The sequence below is a fragment of the Lutra lutra genome, chromosome 8 (genome assembly GCF_902655055.1).
Source record: "Lutra lutra chromosome 8, mLutLut1.2, whole genome shotgun sequence".
NCBI classification, from domain to species: Eukaryota; Metazoa; Chordata; class Mammalia; order Carnivora; family Mustelidae; genus Lutra; species Lutra lutra.
This window is the reverse complement of record NC_062285.1, coordinates 43,373,394-43,386,169: the sequence shown is the minus strand read 5'-3', so window position 1 is coordinate 43,386,169 and position 12,776 is coordinate 43,373,394. Positions and strand designations below refer to the sequence as shown.

The 12,776-nt window shown below is 37.9% G+C and overlaps 1 protein-coding gene across 2 annotated transcripts in view; it reads left to right on the top strand.

Moving 5' to 3' along the window:
- Positions 1-12,776, top strand: part of LOC125107042 (C-type lectin domain family 4 member D-like) — an 80,783-nt gene that overhangs the window by 56,503 nt on the left and 11,504 nt on the right. The gene's annotated exons all lie outside the window — the stretch shown is intronic.

The window sequence follows — 12,776 nt, the reverse complement described above, 5'->3', positions numbered from 1 at the left end:
CTATCTCCACAATATAGATATAGAACTTTTCCATCACTCCAAAAAGATTCCTTGTGCTTATTTACAGTCACTCCCCATTCCCACTCCTGGTCCTAGGAAACCACTGATTTCCTCACTACCTCTATGGATTTGTCTTTTGTGAATATTTCATTTCAAAAATTATTAATATGTGTTCTTTTGTGTCTGACTTCTTTCTCTTAGCATAATGTTTCTGAGTTTCATTGAGGTTTTTGTATATGTCAGTATTTTTTACCTTTTTTTTATAAATAATATTTCATTTATAAATCTGGCACATTTTATTTATTTGTTGATAGACATTCAGATGTAGAGTAAATTTTTTTTTCTTAAGAGCCTTCTTGAGGTATAGTTTACATACCATATAATTCAGTCATTTAAAGTACACCGATCAGTGTCTTTTTTGCATATTCACAGATTTGTTCAACTTTCTTCACAGTCAATTTTAGAACATATCATTACCCCAAAAAACACCTGACACCACTTAATCATTACTCCAAAATCTATACCACCACCCCCTGCCCTAGGCAACCACTAATTTACTTTCTGTATTTATGAATTTGCCTATCCTGGACACTTCGTATAAATGGAATCACACAATATGTGGTCTGTCATAACTGAATCCTTTAACTTAGCATAATTTTTTTTATTATGTTATGTTAGTCATCATATAGCACATTATTAGGTTTTGAAGTAGGGTTCCATGATTCATTGTTTGTGTGTAACACCCAGTGCTCCATGCAGTATGTGCCCTCCTTAACAGCCATCACCGGGCTAACCCATCCCCCCATCCCCCTCCACTCTAAAACCCTCAGTTTGTTTCCTGGAGTCCATAGTATCTCATGGATTGTCTCCCCCTCTGATTTCCTCCCCTTCATTTTCCTCTTCCTTCTTCTAGTGTCCTCTATGCTACTCCTTATGGTCCACATATGAGTGAAACCATAGGATAATTGAATTTCTCTGCTTGACTTATTTCACTTAGCATAATCTCCTCCAGTTCCATCCATGTTGATGCAAAAGTTGGGTGTTCATCCTTTCTCATGGCTGAGTAGTATTCCATTGTATGTATGGACCACATCTTCATTATCCTTCATCTGTTGAAGGGCACCTCTGCTCTTTCCACAGTTTGGCTATTATGGACATTGCTACTATGAATATTGGGGTGCATGTGGTCCTTATTTTCACTACATCTGTATCTTCGGGGTAAATACCCAGTAGTGCAATTGCTGGATCTAAGGTAGCTCTATTTTTAATTTTTTGGGAACCTCCACCCTGTTTTTCAAAGTGGCTGCACCAACTTGCATTCCCACCAACAGTGTAAGAGGGTTCCCCTTTCTCCACATCCTCTCCAGCATTTATTGTTTCTTGCCTTGCCAATTTTTGTCATTCTAACTGGTGTAAGGTGGTATCTCAATGTGGTCTTGATTTGAATTTTCCTGATGGCTGATGATGATGAATATTTTTTTCATGTGTCTGTTAACCATTTGTATTTCTTCTTTGGAGAAATGTTTGTTCATGTCTTCTGCCTATTTTTTTACTTGATTTTTTTGACTTTATTTGTTTTTTGGATGTTGAGTTTGAGAAGTTCTTTACAGATCTTGGATGTCAGCCCTTTATCTGTAGTGTCATTTGCAAATATCTTCTCCCATTTCCTGGGTTGCCTCTTTGTTTTGCTGACTGTTCCCTTTGCTGTGCAGAAGCTTTTTATCTCAATGAAGTCCCAAAAGTTCATTTTTGCTTTTGATTCCCTTGCCTTCGGAGACGTGTCTTGAAAGAAGTTGCTGTGGCTGATGTGGAAGAGGTTACCGCCTATGTTTTCCCCTAGGATTTTAATGGATTCCTGTCTCACATTGAGGTCTTTCATACATTTAGAGTTTATCTTTGTGTATGGTGTAAGGGAATGGTTGAGTTTCATTCTTCTGTATATAGCTGTCCAATTTTCCCAGCACCATTTATTGAAGAGACTGTCTTTTTTCCGTTGGATATTTTTTCCTGCTTTGCTGAAGATTATTTGACCATAGAGTTGAGGGTCCATATCTGGGCTCTCTGTTCTGTTCCCTTGATCTATGTGTCTGTTTTTATGCCAGTACCATGATGCTGTCTTGGTGATTATAGGTTTAAAATACAGCTTGAAATCAGGCAACGTGATGATCCCAGTTTTGTTTCTTTTATTCAACATTTCCTTGGTAATTTGGGGTCTTTTCTGGTTCCACACAAATTTTAGGATTGTTTGTTTCAGCTCTTTGAAAAATGCTATTGGTATTTTGATCAGGATGGCGTTGAATGTACAGATTGCTCTGGGCAGCATAGACATTTTAACAATGTTTATTCTTCTGATCCTTGAACATGGAATGCTTTTCCATCTTTTTGTGTCTTCCTCAGTTTTTTTCATGAGTGTTCTGTAGTTCCTTGAGTACAGATCCTTTACTTCTTTGGTTAGGTTTATTCCAAGGTATCTTATGGTTTTTGGTGCTATTGTAAACAGAATCAATTCCCTAATTTCTCATTCTACAATTACATTGTTAGTATAATAGGATAGCAGCTGATTTCTGCACATTGATTTTTATATCCTGCCACATTACTGAATTGCTGTATGAGTTCTAGTAATTTGGGGGTGGAGTCTTTTGGGTTTTCCACATAAAGTATCATGTCATCTGTGAAGAGAGAGAGTTTGACTTCTGCTTTGCCAATTTGAATACCTTTTATTTCTTTTTGTTGTTTGATTGCTGTTGCTAGGACTTCTAGTACTATGTTGAACAACAGTGGTGAGAGTGGGCATCCTTGTCATGTTTCTGATCTTAAGGGAAAGGCTCTCAGCTTTTCCCCATTGAGAATGATATTTGCTCTGGGCTTTTCATAGATGGTTTGTATGAAATTGAGGAATGTTCCTTTTATCCCTACACCTTGAAGAGTTTTAATCAGGGAAGGATGCTGTATTTTGTCAAATGCTTTTTCTGCATCAATTGAGAGAAACATATGGTTCTTCTCTCTCCTCTTATTGATGTGATCTATCACATTGATTGATTTGTGAATGTTGAACCACCCTTGCATCCCAAGGATAAATCCAACCTGGTTGTGATGGATAATCCTTTTAATGTACTGTTGGATCCTATTGTTGAGAATTTTGGCACCCCTATTCTTCAGAGATCTTGGTCCAAAATTCTCCTTTTGTTGGGGTCTTTGCCTGGTTTGGGGATCAAGGTAATTCTGGTCTTACAGAATGAGACTGGAAGTTTTCCTTCTATTTCTATTTTTTGAAACAACTTCAGAAGACTAGGTGTTATTTCTTCTTTGAATGTTTGGTAGAATTACCCAGGGAATACATCAGGTCCTGGACTCTTGTTTTTTTGGGAGGTTTTTGATCACTGCTTCAATACAGTTACTGATTATTAGTCATCCTGTTTCAGTCTTGGTAGTTTATAGGTTTCCAGGAATGCATCTATTTCTTCCAGGTTGTTTAATTTATCAGCATATAGTTGTTGTTGATAATTTCTGATAATTGTTTCTATTTCCTTGGTATTAGTCATGATATCTCCCCTTTCATTCATAATTTTATTAATTATTTGGGTCCTTTCTCTTTTCTTTCAGGTAAGTCTGGCGAGTTTATCGATCTTACTAATTCTTTAAAAGAACCAGCTTCTAGTTTCATTGATCTGCTCTACTGTATTTCTGGTTTCTGATTAATTAAACTCTGCTCTAATCTTAATTATTTCTCTTCTCATGCGTGGCTTATGCTTCCTTTATTGTTGTTGTTGTTGTTTTGAGTTCTTTAAAGTGAAAAGTTAGTTGGTGAATTCAGGATTTTTCTGTTATTTTTGAGTGAGGCTTGGATAACTATGTATTTCCCCTTTAGGACCACCTTTGTGGTCCCCATTAGGACTGCCTTTGCAGTATCCCATAGGTATTGGACCGATGTGTTTTCATTTTCATTGGCTTCCATGAATTGTTTAAGTTCTTCTTTGATATCCTGGTTGACCCAAGGATTCTTAACCAGGATGATCTTTAGCTTCCAAGTGTTTGAATTTCTTCCAGTTTTTTTTTCTTGTGATTGAGTTCCAGTTTCAAAGCATTGTGGTCTGAGAATATGCAGGGTAGAATCTCAATCTTTTGGTATCAGTTGAGACCTGATTTGTGACCCAATATGTGGTCTATTCTAGAGGAAGTTCCATGTGCGCTTGAGAAGAATGAGTATTCTGCTTTTTTAGGGTGTAATGTTCTGTATATATCTATGAGGTCCATCTCGTCCAGTGTGTCATTCAAAGCTCTTGTTTCTTTGTTGATTTTCTGCTTAGATGATCTATCACTGAGAGTGGAGTGTTGAGATCTACTATTAATGGGTTATTATCAATATGTCTTTTTATTTTGGTTAACAGTTGGCTTATGCAGTTGGCTGCTCCCATGTTGGGGGCATAGATATTTACAGTTGTTAGATCCTCCTGTTGGATAGACCCTTTAAGAATTATATAGTGTCCTTCTGTATTTTTAACTACAGTCTTTAGCTTACAGTCTAATTTGTCTGATATGAGAATTGCTACTCCAGCAATTGTTGAGGTCCGTTGGCATGAAAAATGGTTCTCCATCTCTTCATTTTCAGTCTGGATGTACCTTTAGGTTCAAAATGAGTCTCTTGTAGACAGCATATGGATGGGTCCTGTCTTTTTATCCAATCTGCAACCCTGTGTTGTTTCATGGGAGCATTTAGGCCATTCATGTTGAAAGTGATTATTGAAAGATATGATTTTATTGTCATCATATTACCTGTGAAGTCCTTGTTTCTATAGATTGTATCTGTAAATTTCTGTTCTATATCACTCTTGGGGTCTTTCTCCTTTTGTAGAACTTCCCCTTAATATTTCTTACAGTGCCGGCTTAGTGGTAATGTATCTTTTCAGTTTCTGCCAGTCCTGGAAGCTCTTATCTCTCCATCCATTCTGAATGAGAGCCTTGCCGGATAAAGTATTCTTGGTTACATGTTATTCTCATTTAGTACCATGAATAGTCTTGCCAGCCCTTTCTGTCTTGCCAGGTCTCTGTGGACAGGTCTTATGTTATTTTGATGTTCTTACCTCTGTATATAAGGAATATCTTCCCCCTAACTGCTCTTAAGATGGTTTCCTTGGTTCTAATATTTGCAAGTTTTACTATTACATGCCGGGGCATTGGTCTGTTCTCCTTGATCTTGGGAGGGGTCCTCTCTGCCTCTGTGATGGGAATGCTTGTTTCATTCCCCAGATTGGGGAAGTTCTCAGCTATGATTTACTCAAGTATATCTTTTAGTCTCCTCCCTCTCTTCATCCACTTAGTGATCCCAATAATTCTGACATTGGAACATTTTATGGCATCATCTATTTCTCTAATTCTGTTCTCATGGTTTTTAAGGTGTTTGTTCAGGGTTCCTCCTGCTCCTTCTTATCAGTTTGTCTTCTAGATCACTAATTCACTCTTCTGCCTTGTTTGCCCTAGCTGTTAGAATATCTAGTTTACACAGCTTCTCATTTATAGCATTTTTAAGTTCAGTCTGATTAGCTCTCATTTCTGCCTGTAGAGAGTCTATGTTCTTGTTTATGGTTTTCTCCATCCTAACTATTCTCTTCATAACTATTACCCTGAAGTGTATTTCTGATGTCTTATATCTATTAGGTCTGTGGGAGAGGCCATTGTCTCTGTTTTTTTCATTTGTTGGGAGTTCCTCCTCCTAGTCATTTCAGTTATGGTTGAGGGGATGTGCAGTCAAAAATATCAACCACAATCCAGGCAAGGAGCACCCTGGGAAAGTTCAGAGCAATCAGAAGCCACCACCAAAACAAAACAAAACAAAAACAAACAAACAAAAAAACCCCAGCCAAAATGAAACCCAAGAATAAGATTTACAAAGTACAAAAACAAAAACAAATAAACAAAAAAACTACAAAAAAGGGGGGTGGTGAAGGGAAGGGACCTTTAATCCCTCGATGTGGGTGAGGTAGGGTGTTTAGTTCTTCCTGGGTGTATTTTGTTCTCTTTGTTAGAGAATACTACTTCACAGCAATACAGCGAAATTAAAACTGGTGTATATATATATAAAGGTAGTATTGAATATGGAAAAAAAGGACTACATTGAAAATTTTATCTGTATATACATAAAAAAAGAATAAGATAAAAAAAGTACATGTGTGGAAAAGTTCACGTTAAAAAGTTACCATGGAATATGTTGTATTAAACATCTAGTTGAAATGATAAATAGGTGAAGAAGAAGGAGAAGAAAGAAGAAGAAGAAGAAGAAGAAGAAGAAGAAGAAGAAGAAGAAGAAGAAGAAGAAGAAGAAGAAGGGGAGGAGGAGGAGGGAGAGGAGGAGGAGGAGGAAACATGAGAAAGAACTAAAAAGAAGAAGCGTTGTATCTAAGAAATACACAGGCCGTGAGGCAACACCAGAAACTTAATATACTATTTCCCCCTGGTTTTGGGGTTTTACCGTTTCATGGGGACTCTGTGGTTGTTGTCCTCTTGTTCTTCCAGCTTGTCTTCTGGGGGAGGGGCCTGACACATTGTTTTTCAGTCAGTCCTGCTTGGGTGGAGTTGCCCTGCTCCCTCTCAAGGGGCTGGACTCCATGGAAATTTTTTGGGGGCTTTTGTTCTCTGGTGGCTTTTAGCAGCTTTTGGGAGGGTCAGAGCATATGAAAATGTCCATACCTAGACTTCCACCACAGAGGAGAGAAACCATAGTCCTCTCCTCTCTGAATCCTCCAGAACACACAGTCTCCCCCTCTGTAAGTGCCACTGAAAACTGCAGCTTCCCACAGGTGGTGTATGCCCCCAGCAATCCTCTCAGCAATAGACCCCAGCCCCCAATTGTCTCTGCCCCCTGTGCCTCCAAAACCACAAGTGATCCCAGTCTGGGTGGGCCCAGGCCAGTGGTGGTGGTGGCTGCTCCCCCCCACCCAATCTGCAGGCTTAGATCTGTGCCTGTAGCCGCCTGATCCTAGTATTTTCCCCTTAAGCCCCTGTGTTCTGTTTGAACCCTGTTATCAGTTCCTTCCTTTCCTACTGCCACTGCTCTGCAAGCTATCCCTGGTCTCCAGCATAGGACACTTTTGCACTGAGGTATTACTTTCCAGTGGCTAGCTTCTGGTGGTCCACTCCCCGCTCTGTTTATCCTCCAACATCTGTCCATGCAATCCCAACTCCATCCTTCATACCTCAGGACTGATGACCCTCTGCCCCCGTAGAGATCCAGACATATAATCTTACATCTCAGGCTGATTTTGTGGGTGTTCAGAGTGGCTTGGTAGATGTCTAGCTAAATTCAGGAGACCAGTTGAAACAGAGACCACACTCCTCCACCATCTTGCCAAGGACCAGCATAATGTTTTTGAGATTCATCCATATTGTAGCATATAGCAGTATTTCATTCCTTTTTATTGCCAAATAGCATTCTGTTGTATGGATACAACATTTTCCCCTCAGTTTCATTGAGATATAGTTGGCATATAACATTATATAATTTTAAGGTATACAGTGTATTGATTGGATGCATTTATAAATAGCAAAATGATTACTACTGTAGTATGAGCTACCACCTTCATCCTGTCACATATTTGCCTGTCTTTTGTGTGGCAAAAATGTTTAAAATCTATTTTTTAGTAACATTCAAGTATATACAATATTATTAGTGATAATCACCATGCTGTATATTAGACTATTAATCTCACAACTGGAAGTTTGTACCATTTGACCAATATCTCCCCATTTCCCCCACTCCCAACCCTTAGTAACCATGCCTCTACTCTCTGTTCCTTAATTTGTCATTTTTTGATTCCACACATAAGTGATGTCATACAGTATTTTTCTTTCTCTACCTGACTTATTTCACTTAGCCTAATGCCCTCAGTGTCCATCCAAATGGTTGCAAATGGCAGGATTTACTTCTTTCTCATGTTTGAATAATATTCCATTGTATATTTATGCCATATCTTCCTTATCCATCATCTGTTGATGGACACTTAGGTTGTTTCTGTATCTTGGCTATTGCGAATAATGCTGCAATGAATATGGTAGTGCAGACATCCCTACAATATTCTAATATATATGAAACCAGAAGTGGTATTACTGGATCATATCATGGGTCTATTTATAGTTCTTTGAGGAACCTCCACACTTTTCCGTAGGGGCTGTACAAATTGCATTCTTACCAACGGTGCACTAGGGTTCCCTTTTCTTCATATCCTTGTCAATAGTTGTTATCTCTCGTCTTCTTGATATAACCTTAATTATAACAGGCTTGAGGTGATATCTCATTGTGCTTTTTTTTCCCCACTGTGCTTTTGATTTGCATTTCCCTGATAATTAGTGATGTCGAGCACCTTTTCATGGCTCTCTGTGTGTCTTTGGAGATTATTCAGTTCCTCTGCCTATTTTTAAATTGGGTTATTAGGGGTTTTTTGGTATTGAGTTGTATTAATTCTTTATATTTTTTAGGTATTAATTCCTTACCCAGATATGTGTTTTATAAGTGCTTTCTTAGAAAGCAGAAAGCTTTTATTTATTTATTTATTTACTTATTCATTCATTCATTTATTTATTTTTATTTTTAAAAAAGATTTTATTTATTTATTTTGACAGAGAGAGAGAGAGAGAGAGAGAGCACAAGCAGGGGGAGCAGCAAGCAGAGGGAGAGGGAGAAGCAGGTTCCCTACAGGGATCCAGATGCAGGACTCATCCCAGGACCCTGGGATCATGACCTGAGCTGAAGGCAGTTGCTTAATCAACTGAGCCCCCAGGTGCCTGACTAGAAAGGTTTTAAATTTGATGTAAGTGGGCTTGTTTATTTTTGCTTTTGCTGCTGTGCTTTTGCTCTCATACCCAGGAAATTATTGCTGACACCAATGTCAGGGAGTTTTATCCCTATGTTTTTTTCTTGGAGTTTTATAGTTTCAGGTCTTCTTAAAGTCTTTAATCTATTTTGAGGTTTTTTTCTTTCTTATTAGTGGTGTAAGATAAGGGTAAGAACCACATTCTTCCACTTGTGGTTATCCACTTTCCAACACCATTTTGAAGGGACTATTGAATCTCCTTTGAGTATTGTTGGCTCCCTTGTCAAATATTTGTTGACCGGGGCACCTGGGTGGCTCAGTGGGTTAAAGCCTCTGCCTTCGGCTCAGGTCATGATCCCAGGGTCCTGGGGTTGAGCCCCGCATCAGGCTCCCTGCTCAGCAGGAATCTGCCCTCCCCGCTCCCCTGCTCATGCTCTGTGTCAAATAAATAAAATATATTTAAAAAAATATTTGTTGACTATATATGCAAGAGTTTCTGGGTTTCCAATTGTGCTCCACTGATCTATGTATCTATTTTTATGCATGCTGTTTTCATTACTATAGCTTTGTAGTATAATTTGAAATCAAGAAATGTTGTGTTCCAGTTTTTTTCTTTTTTCCAGGGTTGCTTTCACTGTTTAGAGTCTTTTCTTGTGCCATACAAATTTTATTTTATTTTTAAAGATTTTATTTATTTATTTATTTATTTATTTGACAGAGAGAGATCACAAGCAGGCAGAGAGGCAGGCAGAGAGAGAGGAGGAAGCAGGTTCTCCGCTGAGCAGAGAGCCCGATGCGGGACTCCATCCCAGGACCCTGAGATCATGACCTGAGCCGAAGGCAGTGGCTTAACCCGCTGAGCCACCCAGGCGCCCCTTAAAAATATTTATTTTTTAAAATTTTTGTGAAAAATGTCATTGGGATTTTGATAAGGATTGCATTGAATTTATAGATGGTTTTGGGTAGTATAGACATTTTAACAATGTTAATGTTCCTGATCCATGAACACAGGGTATCTTTCCATTTGTTTGTATCCTTCTTATTTTTTTTTAATCAAAATCTTGTAGTTTTCAGTGCAGTTATTTTGCCTCTTTGTTAGATTTATTCCTAATTATTTTAGTGTTTTTGATGCTATCGTGAATGGATTTGTTTTCTTTATTTCTTTTTCTGATGTTTTGTTGGTGGCCTATAGAAACAAAATGATTCTCTGTATGATAATTGTATCCTGCAACTTTATTGAATATGTTGATTAGTTCCAAAAGTTTTTTGATGGAGTGCTTGGGATTTTTCTTTTTTATATGGTATCATATATGCAAACAAAAGCAATTTTACTTCTTCCTTTGCTGTTTGGATGACTTTCATTTCTTTTTCTTCCCTGATTGCTCTGGCTAATGCTTCTAGTGCTATGCCAAATAGAAGTGGTCAGAGTGGGCACTTTTGTCTGGTTCTGATCTTAGAGAAAGAACTTTCACCTATTCACCATGGAGTCTGTTGTACTTTGTCGATGCCTTTCCTGCATCTATTGAGATGATCATATGATTTTTATCTTTTATTCTATTAATATGGTATATTACATTTATTGATTTACATATGTTGAACCATCCTTATATCTCAGGTGTTATTCCCATTTAATCATGGTGAATGATTTTTTAAAATGTGCTGTTAGTTTGGTTTGCTATATTTTGTTGAGTATTTTTGTATCTATATTCATTAACAATAATGGGCTATAATTTTCTTTTCTCATAGTATCCTTATCTGGCTGTGGTATCAGAGTAATGCTATCCTCATAAAATGAATTTGGGGAGTATTTCCTCCTTTTCAGTTTTTTGAAAAGGTTTCAGGATTGCCATTAATTCTTTAAGTGTTTGGAATAATTCACTAGTGAAACCTTCTGGTCCTTGGCTTTTCTTTGTTGAGAGATCTTTTTTATTACTGATTCAATCTCTTTACTTAAAAGTGATCTGTTCAGATTTTCTATTCATTTTTTAAAAGATATTATTTGTCTGAGAGAGAGAGCATAAGCAAAGGGGAGGGACAAAAGGAGAGGGAGAAGCAGGCTCCCTGCTGAGCAGCCTGATGCAGGCTACAATCCCAGGATCCTGGGATCATGACCTGAGCCAAAGGCAGATGCCCAACCAACTGAGTCAAGCAGGTGCCCCATTTCTTCACGTTTCAGTCTTCATGGATTCCATGTTTCTAAGAACTTATTTCTTCCAGGTTATCCAGCTTGTTGGTGTATAATTTTTCATAGTAGTCTCTCATGATCCTTTATATTTCTGTGATATCAGTTATAGGGTCTCCTCTTTAGTTTCTGGTTTCATTTATTTTAGTATTCTCTGAATTTCTGTGTTACTCCAGCTAAAAGTTTGTTGATTTTTTAAAAAAGATTTTATTTATTTATTTGACAGAGAGAGAGATAGACAGTGAAAGAGGAAACATAAGCAGGAGGAGTGGGAGAGGGAGAAGCATGCTTCCCACAGAGTGGGGAAGCCCCACATGGGGCTGAATCCTTGGACCCTAGGATCATGACCTGTGCCGAAGGCAGATGCTTAATGACTGAGCCACCCAGGTACCCCATTGATTTTTTTTTTTTAATCTAAAAATGTCAGCTCTCAGTTTTAATGATATTTTATATTTTTGGTCATGGAGCCCAATGTGGGGCTCAAACTCATGAACCTGAGATCAAGACTTGAGCTGAGATCAAGAGTCAAACTTAACCAACTGGGTCCCCCAAGGTGCCCCTGCTCAGTCTTTATTTCATGTATTTGTCTGGTCTTTGTTAATTCCTTTCTGCTAATTGGGCTTGGTTTGTTCTTTTACTAGTTCCATGAGGTGTAAATTGGGGTCTTCAAGCTACTTTTTGTTTCTTGAGGTAGTCAGGAATCACTATAAACTTCCCTCCTAGAACTGCCTTTAGGGGCACCTGGTCGGTTGTGTCTACTTTTGGCTCAGGTCATGATCCCTAGATCCGGGGATTGAGCCCCTCTTTGGGTTCCCTGCTCAGTGGGGATTCTGCTTCTCCCTCTGCTGCTCTCCCTGCTTGTGCTCTCTTTCTCTCCCTCTCTCTTGAATAAATAAATGAAATATTAAAAAAAAAACTGCCTTTGCAGTCTCCCATAAGTTTTGAAATGTTGTGCTTTCACTTTCATTTGTTTAAATTAGATTTTTCCTTTTTTTTTTCTTTTCTTTTTTTTTAGAGAGAGAGCGAGAAAGCACATGCACACATGTGTGCATGCAACTTGTTGGGTAGGTAGGCAGAGGGAGAGGAAGAGAAAGAATCTTAAGAAGGTTCCACTCCCAGCTTGGACCTGACACCAGGCTTGATCTCACAAGCTTGAGATCATGACTAAGCAGAAATCAAGAGTCACTTAACCAACTGAGCCACCTAGGCGCCTCTCCCTTTTGATTTCTTTGTTGACCCATTCAGGAGAATGTTGTTTAATCTCTCCATATTTATGTTTTTTCCCCCAGCTTTCCTCTTGTTATTGATTTCTAGTTTCATTGTGTTTAGAAAAGGTACTTGGTATAATTTCAGTCTTCTTAAACTTTAATTTGTTTTGTGAATATCATGTGATTTATCCTGAAAAATACTCTATTTGCACTTGAGAAGAATATATACTCTACTGCTATTGGATGGAATGTTTTGGATATGCCTGTTGGGTTCATTTAGTCTAGTTTGTTTCAAGTCCATTGTTTCCTTATTGATGTTCTGTCTCAACAATCTATTTGTTGTTGAAAGTGAGGAATTGAGCTCCCTTATTATTGGATTATTTTCTATTTCTCTCTTTAGGTCTGTTTATATTTTCTTGAAATATTATAGATGCTCTGATGTGTGTGTATATATTTGTTTGATTTATTTTCTTGATGTAGTGGCATTTTACCATTACATAATAACTATCTTTGTCTCTTGTTACCATTTTAGACTTAAATTTTATATTGTCTTATTTTAGAATAGATTTTTTTTTTTGTTTT